This window comes from Pseudophryne corroboree, chromosome 4 (genome assembly GCF_028390025.1).
Source record: "Pseudophryne corroboree isolate aPseCor3 chromosome 4, aPseCor3.hap2, whole genome shotgun sequence".
NCBI classification, from domain to species: Eukaryota; Metazoa; Chordata; class Amphibia; order Anura; family Myobatrachidae; genus Pseudophryne; species Pseudophryne corroboree.
Window position 1 is genome coordinate 17,826,349 of NC_086447.1, and position 19,591 is coordinate 17,845,939.

At 36.5% G+C, this 19,591-nt stretch overlaps 13 non-coding genes across 13 annotated transcripts; 4 read left to right on the top strand and 9 right to left on the bottom strand.

Moving 5' to 3' along the window:
- Positions 1–3,221: 3,221 nt before the first annotated feature.
- TRNAM-CAU (transfer RNA methionine (anticodon CAU)) lies at positions 3,222–3,293 on the bottom strand. The gene has a single exon. It is a non-coding gene; the product is annotated as a tRNA-Met (tRNA).
- A 1,095-nt stretch (positions 3,294–4,388) lies between these two features.
- TRNAM-CAU (transfer RNA methionine (anticodon CAU)) lies at positions 4,389–4,460 on the bottom strand. The gene has a single exon. It is a non-coding gene; the product is annotated as a tRNA-Met (tRNA).
- Positions 4,461–6,709: 2,249 nt separating this feature from the next.
- Positions 6,710–6,781, bottom strand: TRNAM-CAU (transfer RNA methionine (anticodon CAU)). Its single transcript has one exon. It is a non-coding gene; the product is annotated as a tRNA-Met (tRNA).
- A 186-nt stretch (positions 6,782–6,967) lies between these two features.
- TRNAN-GUU (transfer RNA asparagine (anticodon GUU)) lies at positions 6,968–7,041 on the top strand. The gene has a single exon. It is a non-coding gene; the product is annotated as a tRNA-Asn (tRNA).
- Positions 7,042–7,869: 828 nt separating this feature from the next.
- TRNAM-CAU (transfer RNA methionine (anticodon CAU)) lies at positions 7,870–7,941 on the bottom strand. The gene has a single exon. It is a non-coding gene; the product is annotated as a tRNA-Met (tRNA).
- Positions 7,942–10,198: 2,257 nt separating this feature from the next.
- On the bottom strand, positions 10,199–10,270 carry TRNAM-CAU (transfer RNA methionine (anticodon CAU)). The gene has a single exon. It is a non-coding gene; the product is annotated as a tRNA-Met (tRNA).
- Positions 10,271–11,364: 1,094 nt separating this feature from the next.
- TRNAM-CAU (transfer RNA methionine (anticodon CAU)) lies at positions 11,365–11,436 on the bottom strand. Its single transcript has one exon. It is a non-coding gene; the product is annotated as a tRNA-Met (tRNA).
- Positions 11,437–11,622: 186 nt separating this feature from the next.
- TRNAN-GUU (transfer RNA asparagine (anticodon GUU)) lies at positions 11,623–11,696 on the top strand. The gene has a single exon. It is a non-coding gene; the product is annotated as a tRNA-Asn (tRNA).
- Positions 11,697–12,790: 1,094 nt separating this feature from the next.
- TRNAN-GUU (transfer RNA asparagine (anticodon GUU)) lies at positions 12,791–12,864 on the top strand. Its single transcript has one exon. It is a non-coding gene; the product is annotated as a tRNA-Asn (tRNA).
- An 835-nt stretch (positions 12,865–13,699) lies between these two features.
- TRNAM-CAU (transfer RNA methionine (anticodon CAU)) lies at positions 13,700–13,771 on the bottom strand. Its single transcript has one exon. It is a non-coding gene; the product is annotated as a tRNA-Met (tRNA).
- Positions 13,772–17,190: 3,419 nt separating this feature from the next.
- Positions 17,191–17,262, bottom strand: TRNAM-CAU (transfer RNA methionine (anticodon CAU)). The gene has a single exon. It is a non-coding gene; the product is annotated as a tRNA-Met (tRNA).
- Positions 17,263–18,609: 1,347 nt separating this feature from the next.
- On the top strand, positions 18,610–18,683 carry TRNAN-GUU (transfer RNA asparagine (anticodon GUU)). The gene has a single exon. It is a non-coding gene; the product is annotated as a tRNA-Asn (tRNA).
- An 835-nt stretch (positions 18,684–19,518) lies between these two features.
- Positions 19,519–19,590, bottom strand: TRNAI-AAU (transfer RNA isoleucine (anticodon AAU)). The gene has a single exon. It is a non-coding gene; the product is annotated as a tRNA-Ile (tRNA).
- Position 19,591: the final 1 nt, after the last annotated feature.

Sequence of the window (19,591 nt, forward strand, 5' to 3'; positions counted from 1 at the left end):
GGTAAGCGCATTCGGCTGTTAACCTAAAGGTTGGTGGTTAAATCCCACCCAGGGATGTTATTGACCGTGTGATCAAATTTTGGTGATCTTTAAGTAGACAAGTCAAAATTTCAAACCACCTCTTATAGTGTAGGGTACCTGGCCTTCTCTGATGCAATCAGATTTGATTAAGTCATTTTATAAAAAAACAGAAAGCACAATTTAGCATGGGGTTGCAGAGAAAAAAAATTATGCAGGCAGAGAAATCCAATTGAGTGATTAATCAGCTCTCCATTTTATGGCTTTATTTTTATGCTAACACATTTGCTCTTTGAAAAGTGTCCACAAAGCCAAGTCTCTGATTAACACCTTTGCAGGAATGGTTTTTCACCTATTACTAATTAAAACTTGCTTCATTGGAAAGGCAGCAAGATGCATCCTCATTACAATGTCCACTGAAATAATACAGGTTGACACCAGGAAACATAAATCTCACTGCATCCTTGCTGCTTTCTCAAGTGGGAATATGTTTAATGTGAAAACCAGGTGATATCTAATCAGCACACAGGTAAGAAGTTAAGAAAATCTTTCTTTAAGGGTGAAGATGTTTCTCACAAAATCGTTGCCCCAATGCATCATTGAAATTCAAGCTGGAAAGATGATTTTGAAATATCAATTGTACATTTTGCATTGCTCTTCTGGTGACAATGTAGCTTGTTTTTGTCAATTACCATTTCAGTAATAGGGTAAAGAAAATTAAGTGGATTTCTGAAAGAAAACAATGCTGTCAATATACTATTAAAACAAATTAAAATGTTAAAAGTTATTGTACTTTAAGTAAAAATAAAAGAGTCAAAATATCAATCCCAGTTTTGGAAGAATTTAATTAATAAAAAATTAAGTGCACATAGCAGAGGATGGTTTCGATCAATCGACCTCTGGGTTATGGGCCCAGCACGCTTCCGCTGCGCCACTCTGCTGCTCATGTTAGTGTCAGAGATCCTGAAGTACTCACTCATCATGTGAAAGTACCAATGTGTTTCTTCGTTGGTCAATGGAAGAAAAATCTTGCAAAACTCTCCAGATTATTGCCTTTTTAACCTTTTTCTAGGAAACTTTCTAGATGAATGCTTTTTAGCCTTTGTCAGTACATGCTTTTGCAAGCTGTCTCTGTGGTGCAATCTGTTAGCGCGTTCGGCTGTTAACTGAAAGGTTGGTGGTTCAATCCCACCCAGGGACGTAATTGACCGTGTGATCAAATTTTGGTGATCTTTAAGTAGACAAGTCAAAATTTCAAACCGCCTCTTATAGTGTAGGGTATCTGGCCTTCTCTGATGCAATCAGAGTCAGATTTGATTAAGTCATTTTATAAAAAACAGGAAGCACAATTTAGCATGGGGTTGCAGAGAAAAAAAATTATGCAGGCAGAGAAATCCAATTGAGTGATTTATCAGCTCTCCATTTTATGGCTTTATTTTTATGCTAACACATTTGCTCTCTGAAAAGTGTCCACAAAGCCAAGTCTCTGATTAACACCTTTGTAGGAATGGTTTTTCACCTATTACTGATTAAAACTTGCTTCATTGGAAAGGCAGCAAGATGCATCCTCATTACAATGTCCACTGAAATAATACAGGTTGACACCAGGAAACATAAACCTCACTGCATCCTTGCTGCTTTCTCAAGTGGGAATCTGTTTAATGTGAAAACCAGGTGATATCTAATCAGCACACAGGTAAGAAGTTAAGAAAATCTTTCTTTAAGGGTGAAGATGTTTCTCACAAAATCGTTGCCCCAATGCATCATTGAAATTCAAGCTGGAAAGATGATTTTGAAATATCAATTGTACATTTTGCATTGCTCTTCTGGTGACAATGTAGCTTGTTTTTGTCAATTACCATTTCAGTAATAGGGTAAAGAAAATTAAGTGGATTTCTGAAAGAAAACAATGCTGTCAATATACTATTAAAATAAATTAAAATGTTAAAAGTTATTGTACTTTCAGTAAAAATAAAAGAGTCAAAATATCAATCCCAGTTTTGGGAGAATTTAATTAACAAAAAAATAAGCGCACATAGCAGAGGATGGTTTCAATCCATCGACCTCTGGGTCATGAGCCAAGCACGCTTCTGCTGCGCCACTCTGCTGCTCATGTTAGTGTCAGAGATCCTGAAGTACTCACTCATCATGTGAAAGTACCAATGTGTTTCTTCGTTGGTCAATGGAAGAAAAATCTTGCAAAACTCTCCAGATTATTGCCTTTTTAACCTTTTTCTAGGAAACTTTCTAGATGAATGCTTTCTAGCCTTTGTCAGTACATGCTTTTGCAAGCTGTCTCTATGGCGCAATCGGTAAGCGCATTCGGCTGTTAACCTAAAGGTTGGTGGTTCAATCCCACCCAGGGATGTTATTGACCTTGTGATCAAATTTTGGTGATCTTTAAGTAGACAAGTCAAAATTTCAAACCACCTCTTATAGTGTAGGGTACCTGGCCTTCTCTGATGCAATCAGAGTCAGATTTGATTAAGTCATTTTATAAAAAACAGGAAGCACAATTTAGCATGGGGTTGCAGAGAAAAAAAATCATGCAGGCAGAGAAATCCAATTGAGTGATTAATCAGCTCTCCATTTTATGGCTTTATTTTTATGCTAACACATTTGCTCTTTGAAAAGTGTCCACAAAGCCAAGTCTCTGATTAACACCTTTGTAGGAATGGTTTTTCACCTATTACTGATTAAAACTTGCTTCATTGGAAAGGCAGCAAGATGCATCCTCATTACAATGTCCACTGAAATAATACAGGTTGACACCAGGAAACATAAACCTCACTGCATCCTTGCTGCTTTCTCAAGTGGGAATCTGTTTTATGTGAAAACCAGGTGATATCTAATCAGCACACAGGTAAGAAGTTAAGAAAATCTTTATTTAAGGGTGAAGATGGTTCTCACAAAATCGTTGCCCCAATGCATCATTGAAATTCAAGCTGGAAAGATGATTTTGAAATATCAATTGTACATTTTGCATTGCTCTTCTGGTGACAATGTAGCTTGTTTTTGTCAATTACCATTTCAGTAATAGGGTAAAGAAAATTAAGTGGATTTCTGAAAGAAAACAATGCTGTCAATATACTATTAAAAAAAATTAAAATGTTAAAAGTTATTGTACTTTAAGTAAAAATAAAAGAGTCAAAATATCTATCCCAGTTTTGGAAGAATTTAATTAACAAAAAAATAAGTGCATATAGCAGAGGATGGTTTCGATCCATCGACCTCTGGGTTATGGGCCCAGCACGCTTCCGCTGCGCCACTCTGCTGCTCATGTAAGTGTAAGAGATCCTGAAGTACTCACTCATCATGTGAAAGTACCAATGTGTTTCTTCGTTGATCAATGGAAGAAAAATCTTGCAAAACTCTCCAGATTATTGCCTTTTTAACCTTTTTCTAGGAAACTTTCTAGATGAATGCTTTTTAGCCTTTGTCAGTACATACCTTTGCAAGCTGTCTCTGTGGCGCAATCGTTTAGCGCATTCGGCTGTTAATCTAAAGGTTGGTGGTTCAATCCCACCCAGGGATGTTATTGACCGTGTGATCAAATTTTGGTGATCTTTAAGTAGACAAGTCAAAATTTCAAACCACCTCTTATAGTGTAGGGTACCTGGCCTTCTCTGATGCAATCAGAGTCAGATTTGATTAAGTCATTTTATAAAAAACAGGAAGCACAATTTAGCATGGGGTTGCAGAGAAAAAAAATTATGCAGGCAGAGAAATCCAATTGAGTGATTAATCAGCTCTACATTTTATGGCTTTATTTTTATGCTAACACATTTGCTCTTTGAAAAGTGTCCACAAAGCCAAGTCTCTGATTAACACCTTTGTAGGAATGGTTTTTCACCTATTACTGATTAAAAGTTGCTTCATTGGAAAGGCAGCAAGATGCATCCTCATTACAATGTCCACTGAAATAATACAGGTTGACACCAGGAAACATAAACCTCACTGCATCCTTGCTGCTTTCTCAAGTGGGAAACTGTTTGATGTGAAAACCAGGTGATATCTAATCAGCACACAGGTAAGAAGTTAAGAAAATCTTTATTTAAGGGTGAAGATGTTTCTCACAAAATCGTTGCCCCAATGCATCATTGAAATTCAAGCTGGAAAGATGATTTTGAAATATCAATTGTACATTTTGCATTGCTCTTCTGGTGACAATGTAGCTTGTTTTTGTCAATTACCATTTCAGTAATAGGGTAAAGAAAATTAAGTGGATTTCTGAAAGAAAACAATGCTGTCAATATACTATTAAAACAAATTAAAATGTTAAAAGTTATTGTACTTTAAGTAAAAATAAAAGAGTCAAAATATCAATCCCAGTTTTGGAAGAATTTAATTAACAAAAAAATAAGTGCACATAGCAGAGGATGGTTTCGATCCATCGACCTCTGGGTTATGGGCCCAGCATGCTTCCGCTGCACCACTCTGCTGCTCATGTAAGTGTAAGAGATCCTGAAGTACTCACTCATCATGTGAAAGTACCAATGTGTTTCTTCGTTGGTCAATGGAAGAAAAATCTTGCAAAACTCTCCAGATTATTGCCTTTTTAACCTTTTTCTAGGAAACTTTCTAGATGAATGCTTTTTAGCCTTTGTCAGTACATGCTTTTGCAAGCTGTCTCTGTGGTGCAATCGGTAAGCGCATTCGGCTGTTAACCTAAAGGTTGGTGGTTCAATCCCACCCAGGGATGTTATTGACCGTGTGATCAAATTTTGGTGATCTTTAAGTAGACAAGTCAAAATTTCAAACCACCTCTTATAGTGTAGGGTACCTGGCCTTCTCTGATGCAGTCAGATTTGATTAAGTCATTTTATAAAAAACAGGAAGCAAAATTTAGCATGGGGTTGCAGAGAAAAAAAATTATGCAGGCAGAGAAATCCAATTGAGTGATTAATCAGCTCTCCATTTTATGGCTTTATTTTTATGCTAACACATTTACTCTCTGAAAAGTGTCCACAAAGCCAAGTCTCTGATTAACACCTTTGTAGGAATGGTTTTTCACCTATTACTGATTAAAACTTGCTTCATTGGAAAGGCAGCAAGATGTATCCTCATTACAATGTCCACTGAAATAATACAGGTTGACACCAGGAAACATAAACCTCACTGCTTCCTTGCTGCTTTCTCAAGTGGGAATCTGTTTAATGTGAAAACCAGGTGATATCTAATCAGCACACAGGTAAGAAGTTAAGAAAATCTTTATTTAAGGGTGAAGATGTTTCTCACAAAATCATTGCCCCAATGCATCATTGAAATTCAAGCTGGAAAGATGATTTTGAAATATCAATTGTACATTTTGCATTGCTCTTCTGGTGACAATGTAGCTTGTTTTTGTCAATTACCATTTCAGTAATAGGGTAAAGAAAATTAAGTGGATTTCTGAAAGAAAACAATGCTGTCAATATACTATTAAAGCAAATTAAAATGTTAAAAGCTATTGTACTTTAAGTAAAAATAAAAGAGTCAAAATATCAATCCCAGTTTTGGAAGAATTTAATTAACAAAAAAATAAGTGCACATAGCAGAGGATGGTTTCGATCCATCGACCTCTGGGTTAAGGGACCAGCACGCTTCCGCTGCGCCACTCTGCTGCTCATGTAAGTGTAAGAGATCCTGAAGTACTCATGCATCATGTGAAAGTACCAATGTGTTTCTTCGTTGGTCAATAGAAGAAAAATCTTGCAAAACTCTCCAGATTATTGCCTTTTTAACCTTTTTCTAGGAAACTTTCTAGATGAATGCTTTTTAGCCTTTGTCAGTACATGCTTTTGCAAGCTGTCTCTGTTGCGCAATCGGTAAGCGCATTCGGCTTTTAACCGAAAGGTTGGTGATTCAATCCCACCCAGGGACGTAACTGACCGTGTGATCAAATCTTGGTGATCTTTAAGTAGACAAGTCAAAATTTCAAACCACCTCTTATAGTGTAGGGTACCTGGCCTTCTCTGATGCAGTCAGATTTGATTAAGTCATTTTATAAAAAACAGGAAGCACAATTTAGCATGGGGTTGCAGAGAAAAAAAATTATGCAGGCAGAGAAATCCAATTGAGTGATTAATCAGCTCTCCATTTTATGGCTTTATTTTTATGCTAACACATTTGCTCTCTGAAAAGTGTCCACAAAGCCAAGTCTCTGATTAACACCTTTGTAGGAATGGTTTTTCACCTATTACTGATTAAAACTTGCTTCATTGGAAAGGCAGCAAGATGCATCCTCATTACAATGTCCACTGAAATAATACAGGTTGACACCAGGAAACATAAACCTCACTGCATCCTTGCTGCTTTCTCAAGTGGGAATCTGTTTAATGTGAAAACCAGGTGATATCTAATCAGCACACAGGTAAGAAGTTAAGAAAATCTTTATTTAAGTGTGAAGATGTTTCTCACAAAATCGTTGCCCCAATGCATCATTGAAATTCAAGCTGGAAAGATGATTTTGAAATATCAATTGAACATTTTGCATTGCTCTTCTTGTGACAATGTAGCTTGTTTTTGTCAATTACCATTTCAGTAATAGGGTAAAGAAAATTAAGTGGATTTCTGAAAGAAAACAATGCTGTCAATATACTATTAAAACAAATTAAAATGTTAAAAGTTATTGTACTTTAAGTAAAAATAAAAGAGTCAAATATCAATCCCAGTTTTGGAAGAATTTAATTAACAAAAAAATAAGAGCACATAGCAGAGGATGGTTTCGATCCATCGACCTCTGGGTTATGGGCCCAGCACGCTTCCGCTGCGCCACTCTGCTGCTCATGCTAGTGTCAGAGATCCTGAAGTACTCACTCATCATATGAAAGCACCAATGTGTTTCTTCGTTGGTCAATGGAAGAAAAATCTTGCAAAACTCTCCAGATTATTGCCTTTTTAACCTTTTTCTAGGGAACTTTCTAGATGAATGCTTTTTAGCCTTTGTCAGTACATGCTTTTGCAAGCTGTCTCTGTGGCGCAATCGGTAAGCGCATTCGGCTGTTAACCGAAAGGTTGGTGATTCAATCCCACCCAGGGACGTAACTGACCGTGTGATCAAATCTTGGTGATCTTTAAGTAGACAAGTCAAAATTTCAAACCACCTCTTATAGTGTAGGGTACCTGGCCTTCTCTGATGCAGTCAGATTTGATTAAGTCATTTTATAAAAAACAGGAAGCACAATTTAGCATGGGGTTGCAGAGAAAAAAAATTATGCAGGCAGAGAAATCCAATTGAGTGATTAATCAGCTCTCCATTTTATGGCTTTATTTTTATGCTAACACATTTGCTCTCTGAAAAGTGTCCACAAAGCCAAGTCTCTGATTAACACCTTTGTAGGAATGGTTTTTCACCTATTACTGATTAAAACTTGCTTCATTGGAAAGGCAGCAAGATGCATCCTCATTACAATGTCCACTGAAATAATACAGGTTGACACCAGGAAACATAAACCTCACTGCATCCTTGCTGCTTTCTCAAGTGGGAATCTGTTTAATGTGAAAACCAGGTGATATCTAATCAGCACACAGGTAAGAAGTTAAGAAAATCTTTATTTAAGTGTGAAGATGTTTCTCACAAAATCGTTGCCCCAATGCATCATTGAAATTCAAGCTGGAAAGATGATTTTGAAATATCAATTGAACATTTTGCATTGCTCTTCTTGTGACAATGTAGCTTGTTTTTGTCAATTACCATTTCAGTAATAGGGTAAAGAAAATTAAGTGGATTTCTGAAAGAAAACAATGCTGTCAATATACTATTAAAACAAATTAAAATGTTAAAAGTTATTGTACTTTAAGTAAAAATAAAAGAGTCAAAATATCAATCCCGTTTTGGAAGAATTTAATTAACAAAAAAATAAGAGCACATAGCAGAGGATGGTTTCGATCCATCGACCTCTGGGTTATGGGCCCAGCACGCTTCCGCTGCGCCACTCTGCTGCTCATGCTAGTGTCAGAGATCCTGAAGTACTCACTCATCATATGAAAGCACCAATGTGTTTCTTCGTTGGTCAATGGAAGAAAAATCTTGCAAAACTCTCCAGATTATTGCCTTTTTAACCTTTTTCTAGGAAACTTTCTAGATGAATGCTTTTTAGCCTTTGTCAGTACATGCTTTTGCAAGCTGTCTCTGTGGTGCAATCGGTAAGCGCATTTGGCTGTTAACCTAAAGGTTGGTGGTTCAATCCCACCCAGGGATGTTATTGACCGTGTGATCAAATTTTGGTGATCTTTAAGTAGACAAGTCAAAATTTCAAACCACCTCTTATAGTGTAGGGTACCTGGCCTTCTCTGATGCAATCAGAGTCAGATTTGATTAAGTCGTTTTATAAAAAAACAGGAAGCACAATTTAGCATGGGGTTGCAGAGAAAAAAAATTATGCAGGCAGAGAAATCCAATTGAGTGATTAATCAGCTCTCCATTTTATGGCTTTATTTTTATGCTAACACATTTGCTCTCTGAAAAGTGTCCACAAAGCCAAGTCTCTGATTAACACCTTTGTAGGAATGGTTTTTCACCTATTACTGATTAAAACTTGCTTCATTGGAAAGGCAGCAAGATGCATCCTCATTACAATGTCCACTGAAATAATACAGGTTGACACCAGGAAACATAAACCTCACTGCATCCTTGCTGCTTTCTCAAGTGGGAATCTGTTTAATGTGAAAACCAGGTGATATCTAATCAGCACACAGGTAAGAAGTTAAGAAAATCTTTATTTAAGGGTGAAGATGTTTCTCACAAAATCATTGCCCCAATGCATCATTGAAATTCAAGCTGGAAAGATGATTTTGAAATATCAATTGTACATTTTGCATTGCTCTTCTGGTGACAATGTAGCTTGTTTTTGTCAATTACCATTTCAGTAATAGGGTAAAGAAAATTAAGTGGATTTCTGAAAGAAAACAATGCTGTCAATATACTATTAAAACAAATTAAAATGTTAAAAGTTATTGTACTTTAAGTAAAAATAAAAGAGTCAAAATATCAATCCCAGTTTTGGAAGAATTTAATTAACAAAAAATTAAGTGCACATAGCAGAGGATGGTTTCGATCCATCAACCTCTGGGTTATGGGCCCAGCACGCTTCCGCTGTGCCACTCTGCTGCTCATGTAAGTGTAAGAGATCCTGAAGTACTCACTCATCATGTGAAAGTACCAATGTGTTTCTTCATTGGTCAATGGAAGAAAAATCTTGCAAAACTCTCCAGATTATTGCCTTCTTAACCTTTTTCTAGGAAACTTTCTAGATGAATTCTTTTTAGCCTTTGTCAGTACATGCTTTTGCAAGCTGTCTCTGTGGTGCAATCGTTTAGCGCGTTCGGCTGTTAACCAAAAGGTTGGTTATTCAATCCCACCCAGGGACGTAATTGACCGTGTGATCAAATTTTGGTGATCTTTAAGTAGACAAGTCAAAATTTCAAACCACCTCTTATAGTGTAGGGTATCTGGCCTTCTCTGATGCAGTCAGATTTGATGAAGTCATTTTATAAAAAACAGGAAGCACAATTTAGCATGGGGTTGCAGAGAAAAAAAATTATGCAGGCAGAGAAATCCAATTGAGTGATTAATCAGCTCTCCATTTTATGGCTTTATTTTTATGCTAACACATTTGCTCTTTGAAAAGTGTCCACAAAGCCAAGTCTCTGATTAACACCTTTGTAGGAATGTTTTTTCACCTATTACTGATTAAAACTTGCTTCATTGGAAAGGCAGCAAGATGCATCCTCATTACAATGTCCACTGAAATAATACAGGTTGACACCAGGAAACATAAACCTCACTGCATCCTTGCTGCTTTCTCAAGTGGGAATCTGTTTAATGTGAAAACCAGGTGATATCTAATCAGCACACAGGTAAGAAGTTAAGAAAATCTTTCTTTAAGTGTGAAGATGTTTCTCACAAAATCGTTGCCCCAATGCATCATTGAAATTCAAGCTGGAAAGATGATTTTGAAATAGCAATTGTACTTTTTGCATTGCTCTTCTGGTGACAATGTAGCTTGTTTTTGTCAATTACCATTTCAGTAATAGGGTAAAGAAAATTAAGTGGATTTCTGAAAGAAAACAATGCTGTCAATATACTATTAAAACAAATTAAAATGTTAAAAGTTATTGTACTTTAAGTAAAAATAAAAGAGTCAAAATATCAATCCCAGTTTTGGAAGAATTTAATTAACAAAAAATTAAGTGCACATAGCAGAGGATGGTTTCGATCCATCGACCTCTGGGTTATGGGCCCAGCACGCTTCCGCTGCGCCACTCTGCTGCTCATGTTAGTGTCAGAGATCCTGATGTACTCACTCATCATGTGAAAGTACCAATGTGTTTCTTCGTTGGTCAATGGAAGAAAAATCTTGCAAAACTCTCCAGATTATTGCCTTTTTAACCTTTTTCTAGGAAACTTTCTAGATGAATGCTTTTTAGCCTTTGTCAGTACATACTTTTGCAAGCTGTCTCTGTGGCGCAATCGGTTAGCGCATTCGGCTGTTAACCGAAAGGTTGATGGTTCAATCCCACCCATGGACATAACTGACCGTGTGATCAAATTTTGGTGATCTTTAAGTAGACAAGTCAAAATTTCAAACCACCTCTTATAGTGTAGGGTACCTGGCCTTCTCTGATGCAATCAGAGTCAGATTTGATTAAGTAATTTTATAAAAAACAGGAAGCACAATTTAGCATGGGGTTGCAGAGAAAAAAAATTATGCAGGCAGAGAAATCCAATTGAGTGATTAATCAGCTCTCCATTTTATGGCTTTATTTTTATGCTAACACATTTGCTCTCTGAAAAGTGTCCACAAAGCCAAGTCTCTGATTAACACCTTTGTAGGAATGGTTTTTCACCTATTACTGATTAAAACTTGCTTCATTGGAAAGGCAGCAAGATGCATCCTCATTACAATGTCCACTGAAATAATACAGGTTGACACCAGGAAACATAAACCTCACTGCATCCTTGCTGCTTTCTCAAGTGGGAATCTGTTTAATGTGAAAACCAGGTGATATCTAATCAGCACACAGGTAAGAAGTTAAGAAAATCTTTCTTTAAGTGTGAAGATGTTTCTCACAAAATCGTTGCCCCAATGCATCATTGAAATTCAAGCTGGAAAGATGATTTTGAAATATCAATTGAACATTTTGCATTGCTCTTCTTGTGACAATGTAGCTTGTTTTTGTCAATTACCATTTCAGTAATAGGGTAAAGAAAATTAAGTGGATTTCTGAAAGAAAACAATGCTGTCAATATACTATTAAAACAAATTAAAATGTTAAAAGTTATTGTACTTTAAGTAAAAATAAAAGAGTCAAAATATCAATCCCGTTTTGGAAGAATTTAATTAACAAAAAAATAAGTGCACATAGCAGAGGATGGTTTCGATCCATCGACCTCTGGGTTATGGGCCCAGCACGCTTCCGCTGCGCCACTCTGCTGCTCATGCTAGTGTCAGAGATCCTGAAGTACTCACTCATCATATGAAAGTACCAATGTGTTTCTTCGTTGGTCAATGGAAGAAAAATCTTGCAAAACTCTCCAGATTATTGCCTTTTTAACCTTTTTCTAGGAAACTTTCTAGATGAATGCTTTTTAGCCTTTGTCAGTACATGCTTTTGCAAGCTGTCTCTGTGGCGCAATCGGTAAGCGCATTTGGCTGTTAACCTAAAGGTTGGTGGTTCAATCCCACCCAGGGATGTTATTGACCGTGTGATCAAATTTTGGTGATCTTTAAGTAGACAAGTCAAAATTTCAAACCACCTCTTATAGTGTAGGGTACCTGGCCTTCTCTGATGCAATCAGAGTCAGATTTGATTAAGTCGTTTTATAAAAAAACAGGAAGCACAATTTAGCATGGGGTTGCAGAGAAAAAAAATTATGCAGGCAGAGAAATCCAATTGAGTGATTAATCAGCTCTCCATTTTATGGCTTTATTTTTATGCTAACACATTTGCTATCTGAAAAGTGTCCACAAAGCCAAGTCTCTGATTAACACCTTTGTAGGAATGGTTTTTCACCTATTACTGATTAAAACTTGCTTCATTGGAAAGGCAGCAAGATGCATCCTCATTACAATGTCCACTGAAATAATACAGGTTGACACCAGGAAACATAAACCTCACTGCATCCTTGCTGCTTTCTCAAGTGGGAATCTGTTTAATGTGAAAACCAGGTGATATCTAATCAGCACACAGGTAAGAAGTTAAGAAAATCTTTATTTAAGGGTGAAGATGTTTCTCACAAAATCATTGCCCCAATGCATCATTGAAATTCAAGCTGGAAAGATGATTTTGAAATATCAATTGTACATTTTGCATTGCTCTTCTGGTGACAATGTAGCTTGTTTTTGTCAATTACCATTTCAGTAATAGGGTAAAGAAAATTAAGTGGATTTCTGAAAGAAAACAATGCTGTCAATATACTATTAAAACAAATTAAAATGTTAAAAGTTATTGTACTTTAAGTAAAAATAAATGAGTCAAAATATCAATCCCAGTTTTGGAAGAATTTAATTAACAAAAAATTAAGTGCACATAGCAGAGGATGGTTTCGATCCATCGACCTCTGAGTTATGGGCCCAGCACGCTTCCGCTGCGCCACTCTGCTGCTCATGTTAGTGTCAGAGATCCTGATGTACTCACTCATCATGTGAAAGTACCAATGTGTTTCTTCGTTGGTCAATGGAAGAAAAATCTTGCAAAACTCTCCAGATTATTGCCTTTTTAACCTTTTTCTAGGAAACTTTCTAGATGAATGCTTTTTAGCCTTTGTCAGTACATGCTTTTGCAAGCTGTCTCTGTGGCGCAATCGGTAAGCGCATTTGGCTGTTAACCTAAAGGTTGGTGGTTCAATCCCACCCAGGGATGTTATTGACCGTGTGATCAAATTTTGGTGATCTTTAAGTAGACAAGTCAAAATTTCAAACCACCTCTTATAGTGTAGGGTACCTGGCCTTCTCTGATGCAATCAGAGTCAGATTTGATTAAGTCGTTTTATAAAAAAACAGGAAGCACAATTTAGCATGGGGTTGCAGAGAAAAAAAATTATGCAGGCAGAGAAATCCAATTGAGTGATTAATCAGCTCTCCATTTTATGGCTTTATTTTTATGCTAACACATTTGCTCTCTGAAAAGTGTCCACAAAGCCAAGTCTCTGATTAACACCTTTGTAGGAATGGTTTTTCACCTATTACTGATTAAAACTTGCTTCATTGGAAAGGCAGCAAGATGCATCCTCATTACAATGTCCACTGAAATAATACAGGTTGACACCAGGAAACATAAACCTCACTGCATCCTTGCTGCTTTCTCAAGTGGGAATCTGTTTAATGTGAAAACCAGGTGATATCTAATCAGCACACAGGTAAGAAGTTAAGAAAATCTTTATTTAAGGGTGAAGATGTTTCTCACAAAATCATTGCCCCAATGCATCATTGAAATTCAAGCTGGAAAGATGATTTTGAAATATCAATTGTACATTTTGCATTGCTCTTCTGGTGACAATGTAGCTTGTTTTTGTCAATTACCATTTCAGTAATAGGGTAAAGAAAATTAAGTGGATTTCTGAAAGAAAACAATGCTGTCAATATACTATTAAAGCAAATTAAAATGTTAAAAGTTATTGTACTTGAAGTAAAAATAAAAGAGTCAAAATATCAATCCCGTTTTGGAAGAATTTAATTAACAAAAAAATAAGTGCACATAGCAGAGGATGGTTTCGATCCATCAACCTCTGGGTTATGGGCCCAGCACGCTTCCGCTGCGCCACTCTGCTGCTCATGTAAGTGTGAGAGATCCTGAAGTACTCACTCATCATGTGAAAGTACCAATGTGTTTCTTCATTGGTCAATGGAAGAAAAATCTTGCAAAACTCTCCAGATTATTGCCTTTTTAACCTTTTTCTAGGAAACTTTCTAGATGAATGCTTTTTAGCCTTTGTCAGTACATGCTTTTGCAAGCTGTCTCTGTGGTGCAATCGGTTAGCGCGTTCGGCTGTTAACCAAAAGGTTGGTTATTCAATCCCACCCAGGGACGTAATTGACCGTGTGATCAAATTTTGGTGATCTTTAAGTAGACAAGTCAAAATTTCAAACCACCTCTTATAGTGTAGGGTATCTGGCCTTCTCTGATGCAGTCAGATTTGATTAAATCATTTTATAAAAAACAGGAAGCACAATTTAGCATGGGGTTGCAGAGAAAAAAAATTATGCAGGCAGAGAAATCCAATTGAGTGATTAATCAGCTCTCCATTTTATGGCTTTATTTTTATGCTAACACATTTGCTCTTTGAAAAGTGTCCACAAAGCCAAGTCTCTGATTAACACCTTTGTAGGAATGGTTTTTCACCTATTACTGATTAAAACTTGCTTCATTGGAAAGGCAGCAAGATGCATCCTCATTACAATGTCCACTGAAATAATACAGGTTGACACCAGGAAACATAAACCTCACTGCATCCTTGCTGCTTTCTCAAGTGGGAATCTGTTTAATGTGAAAACCAGGTGATATCTAATCAGCACACAGGTAAGAAGTTAAGAAAATCTTTCTTTAAGGGTGAAGATGTTTCTCACAAAATCGTTGCCCCAATGCATCATTGAAATTCAAGCTGGAAAGATGATTTTGAAATATCAATTGTACATTTTGCATTGCTCTTCTGGTGACAATGTAGCTTGTTTTTGTCAATTACCATTTCAGTAATAGGGTAAAGAAAATTAAGTGGATTTCTGAAAGAAAACAATGCTGTCAATATACTATTAAAACAAATTAAAATGTTAAAAGTTATTGTACTTTAAGTAAAAATAAAAGAGTCAAAATATCAATCCCAGTTTTGGAAGAATTTAATTAACAAAAAATTAAGTGCACATAGCAGAGGATGGTTTCGATCCATCGACCTCTGGTTTACGGGCCCAGCACGCTTCCGCTGCGCCACTCTGCTGCTCATGTTAGTGTCAGAGATCCTGATGTACTCACTCATCATGTGAAAGTACCAATGTGTTTCTTCGTTGGTCAATGGAAGAAAAATCTTGCAAAACTCTCCAGATTATTACCTTTTTAACCTTTTTCTAGGAAACTTTCTAGATGAATGCTTTTTAGCCTTTGTCAGTACATGCTTTTGCAAGCTGTCTCTGTGGCGCAATCGGTAAGCGCATTCGGCTGTTAACCTAAAGGTTGGTGGTTCAATCCCACCCAGGGATGTTATTGACCGTGTGATCAAATTTTGGTGATCTTTAAGTAGACAAGTCAAAATTTCAAACCACCTCTTATAGTGTAGGGTACCTGGCCTTCTCTGATGCAGTCAGATTTGATGAAGTCATTTTATAAAAAACAGGAAGCACAATTTAGCATGGGGTTGCAGAGAAAAAAAATTATGCAGGCAGAGAAATCCAATTGAGTGATTAATCAGCTCTCCATTTTATGGCTTTATTTTTATGCTAACACATTTGCTCTTTGAAAAGTGTCCACAAAGCCAAGTCTCTGATTAACACCTTTGTAGGAATGGTTTTTCACCTATTACTGATTAAAACTTGCTTCATTGGAAAGGCAGCAAGATGCATCCTCATTACAATGTCCACTGAAATAATACAGGTTGACACCAGGAAACATAAACCTCACTGCATCCTTGCTGCTTTCTCAAGTGGGAATCTGTTTAATGTGAAAACCAGGTGATATCTAATCAGCACACAGGTAAGAAGTTAAGAAAATCTTTCTTTAAGTGTGAAGATGTTTCTCACAAAATCGTTGCCCCAATGCATCATTGAAATTCAAGCTGGAAAGATGATTTTGAAATATCAATTGTACATTTTGCATTGCTCTTCTGGTGACAATGTAGCTTGTTTTTGTCAATTACCATTTCAGTAATAGGGTAAAGAAAATTAAGTGGATTTCTGAAAGAAAACAATGCTGTCAATATACTATTAAAACAAATTAAAATGTTAAAAGTTATTGTACTTTAAGTAAAAATAAAAGAGTCAAAATATCAATCCCAGTTTTGGAAGAATTTAATTAACAAAAAATTAAGTGCACATAGCATAGGATGGTTTCGATCCATCGACCTCTGGGTTATGGGCCCAGCACGCTTCCGCTGCGCCACTCTGCTGCTCATGTTAGTGTCAGAGATCCTGATGTACTCACTCATCATGTGAAAGTACCAATGTGTTTCTTCGTTGGTCAATGGAAGAAAAATCTTGCAAAACTCTCCAGATTATTGCCTTTTTATCCTTTTTCTAGGAAACTTTCTAGATGAATGCTTTTTAGCCTTTGTCAGTACACACTTTCGCAAGCTGTATCTGTGGCGCAATCGGTTAGCGCATTCGACTGTTAACCTAAAGGTTGGTGGTTCAATCCCACCCAGGGATGTTATTGACCGTGTGATCAAATTTTGGTGATCTTTAAGTAGACAAGTCAAAATTTCAAACCACCTCTTATAGTGTAGGGTACCTGGCCTTCTCTGATGCAATCAGAGTCAGATTTGATTAAGTCGTTTTATAAAAAAACAGGAAGCACAATTTAGCATGGGGTTGCAGAGAAAAAAAAATATGCAGGCAGAGAAATCCAATTGAGTGATTAATCAGCTCTCCATTTTATGGCTTTATTTTTATGCTAACACATTTGCTCTCTGAAAAGTGTCCACAAAGCCAAGTCTCTGATTAACACCTTTGTAGGAATGGTTTTTCACCTATTACTGATTAAAACCTGCTTCATTGGAAAGGCAGCAAGATGCATCCTCATTACAATGTCCACTGAAATAATACAGGTTGACACAAGGAAACATAAACCTCACTGCATCCTTGCTGCTTTCTCAAGTGGGAATCTGTTTAATGTGAAAACCAGGTGATATCTAATCAGCACATAGGTAAGAAGTTAAGAAAATCTTTATTTAAGGGTGAAGATGTTTCTCACAAAATCATTGCCCCAATGCATTTATTGAAATTCAAGCTGGAAAGATGATTTTGAAATATCAATTGTACATTTTGCATTGCTATTCTGGTGACAATGTAGCTTGTTTTTGTCAATTACCATTTCAGTAATAGGGTAAAGAAAATTAAGTGGATTTCTGAAAGAAAACAATGCTGTCAATATACTATTAAAACAAATTAAAATGTTAAAAGTTATTGTACTTTAAGTAAAAATAAAAGAGTCAAAATATCAATCCCAGTTTTGGAAGAATTTAATTAACAAAAAAATAAGTGCACATAGCAGAGGATGGTTTCGATCCATCGACCTCTGGGTTATGGGCCCAGCACGCTTCCGCTGCGCCACTCTGCTGCTCATGTTAGTGTCAGAGATCCTGATGTACTCACTCATCATGTGAAAGTACCAATGTGTTTCTTCGTTGGTCAATGGAAGAAAAATCTTGCAAAACTCTCCAGATTATTGCCTTTTTAACCTTTTACTAGGAAACTTTCTAGATGAATGCTTTTTAGCCTTTGTCAGTACATGCTTTTGCAAGCTGTCTCTGTGGCGCAATCGGTAAGTGCATTCAGCTGTTAACCTAAAGGTTGGTGGTTCAATCCCACCCAGGGATGTTATTGACCGTGTGATCAAATTTTGGTGATCTTTAAGTAGACAAGTCAAAATTTCAAACCACCTCTTATAGTGTAGGGTACCTGGCCTTCTCTGATGCAGTCAGATTTGATTAAGTCATTTTATAACAAACAGGAAGCAAAATTTTGCATGGGGTTGCAGAGAAAAAAAATTATGCAGGCAGAGAAATCCAATTGAGTGATTAATCAGCTCTCCATTTTATGGCTTTATTTTTATGCTAACACATTTGCTCTCTGAAAAGTGTCCACAGAGCCAAGTCTCTGATTAACACCTTTGTAGGAATGGTTTTTCACCTATTACTGATTAAAACTTGCTTCATTGGAAAGGCAGCAAGATGTATCCTCATTACAATGTCCACTGAAATAATACAGGTTGACACCAGGAAACATAAACCTCACTGCATCCTTGCTGCTTTCTCAAGTGGGAATCTGTTTAATGTGAAAACCAGGTGATATCTAATCAGCACACAGGTAAGAAGTTAAGAAAATCTTTATTTAAGGGTGAAGATGTTTCTCACAAAATCATTGCCCCAATGCATCATTGAAATTCAAGCTGGAAAGATGATTTTGAAATATCAATTGTACATTTTGCATTGCTCTTCTGGTGACAATGTAGCTTGTTTTTGTCAATTACCATTTCAGTAATAGGGTAAAGAAAATTAAGTGGATTTCTGAAAGAAAACAATGCTGTCAATATACTATTAAAACAAATTAAAATGTTAAAAGTTATTGTACTTTAAGTAAAAATAAAAGAGTCAAAATATCAATCCCAGTTTTGGAAGAATTTAATTAACAAAAAAATAAGTGCACATAACAGAGGATGGTTTCGATCCATCGACCTCTGGGTTAAGGGACCAGCACGCTTCCGCTGCGCCACTCTGCTGCTCATGTAAGTGTAAGAGATCCTGAAGTACTCATTCATCATGTGAAAGTACCAATGTGTTTCTTCGTTGGTCAATGGAAGAAAAATCTTGCAAAACTCTCCAGATTATTGCCTTTTTAATCTTTTTCTAGGAAACTTTCTAGATGAATGCTTTTTAGCCTTTGTCAGTACATGCTTTTGCAAGCTGTCTCTGTGGCGCAATCGGTAAGCGCATTCGGCTGTTAACCGAAAGGTTGGTGATTCAATCCCACCCAGGGACGTAACTGACCGTGTGATCAAATCTTGGTGATCTTTAAGTAGACAAGTCAAAATTTCAAACCACCTCTTATAGTGTAAGGTACCTGGCCTTCTCTGATGCAATCAGAGTCAGATTTTATTAAGTCATTTTATAAAAAACAGGAAGCACAATTTAGCAAGGGGTTGCAGAGAAAAAAAATTATGCAGGCAGAGAAATCGAATTGAGTGATTAATCAGCTCTCCATTTTATGGCTTTATTTTTATGCTAACACATTTGCTCTCTGAAAAGTGTCCACAAAGCCAAGTCTCTGATTAACACCTTTGTAGGAATGGTTTTTCACCTATTACTGATTAAAACTTGCTTCATTGGAAAGGCAGCAAGATGCATCCTCATTACAATGTCCACTGAAATAATACAGGTTGACACCAGGAAACATAAACCTCACTGCATCCTTGCTGCTTTCTCAAGTTGGAATCTGTTTAATGTGAAAACCAGGTGATATCTAATCAGCACACAGGTAATAAGTTAAGAAAATCTTTCTTTAAGGGTGAAGATGTTTCTCACAAAATCGTTGCCCCAATGCATCATTGAAATTCAAGCTGGAAAGATGATTTTGAAATATCAATTGTACATTTTGCATTGCTCTTCTGGTGACAATGTAGCTTGTTTTTGTCAATTACCATTTCAGTAATAGGGTAAAGAAAATTAAGTGGATTTCTGAAAGAAAACAATGCTGTCAATATACTATTAAAACAAATTAAAATGTTAAAAGTTATTGTACTTTAAGTAAAAATAAAAGAGTCAAAATATCAATCCCAGTTTTGGAAGAATTTAATTAACAAAAACATAAGTGCACATAGCAGAGGATGGTTTCGATCCATCAACCTCTGGGTTATTTGCCCAGCACGCTTCCACTGCGCCACTCTGCTG